The sequence below is a fragment of the Myotis davidii genome, unplaced genomic scaffold (assembly GCF_000327345.1).
Source record: "Myotis davidii unplaced genomic scaffold, ASM32734v1 scaffold464, whole genome shotgun sequence".
In the NCBI taxonomy this organism is placed as follows: Eukaryota; Metazoa; Chordata; class Mammalia; order Chiroptera; family Vespertilionidae; genus Myotis; species Myotis davidii.
The window spans coordinates 125,897-126,644 of record NW_006295287.1 but is presented as its reverse complement, the minus strand read 5'-3'; positions in this window follow the sequence as shown (position 1 = coordinate 126,644).

Sequence of the window (748 nt, the reverse complement as noted above, 5' to 3'; positions counted from 1 at the left end):
ACAAAAAACACAACACAACAAGGCACAACATACCAGGCACTGAACACAAATGTATTCATGATATTAATAACCCCAAATAAAGGTGACCACCCGAGTTAAGAGAATTGGGGGATAAGGAAGAAAGAAGAGAAAAAGATAAAAGAGAAAAAAGAAAAGAAAAAAAGAGTGCAAAATGAAATTGGGAAAAAGGAGGGGAAAAAACAACAACAACAAAAGAGTGAAAAGAGAGAATGCAGTAGAGGAGGGGAAGAGACTATTTATATGAGGATAAAACTCCGATAGAACTGCCACTAATCCCAACAAATTCCAGCAACAGATCCCTGGAGATGAATGCAAACTACAAACAACAAATAATATCAAGTGAGGCAAGGGAAAACAGAAGCACAAAAGTAACCGGTGGGGGGCCAGCAGAAAAATAAAAAGCAAAAGCAAAACAACCTCACAACCAATCCTAAAAAAAACACCCCAATATACTCAACAATCAAGCAAACAACAAAAAAAATAGAAAGATAAAAGAAAAAATATTTGGATAGTGAAGAAAGATAAGGGAGAGGTGTATAAAGATTTAGAGCAGTGGGTTGGAAATAGGATATATAAGTAGGGTGAAATTTGACAGGGGGTAAAAAGAAAGAATAGGGAAAATCTAAAGCAGGAATAGGGTAAGAGAAACAGGACAACAAAAGGGGAAAAGTGAGGAAGAGGGTTTTAGCATAAAGGTAAAATTGAAGTAGAGAAAAATGATGCTAAA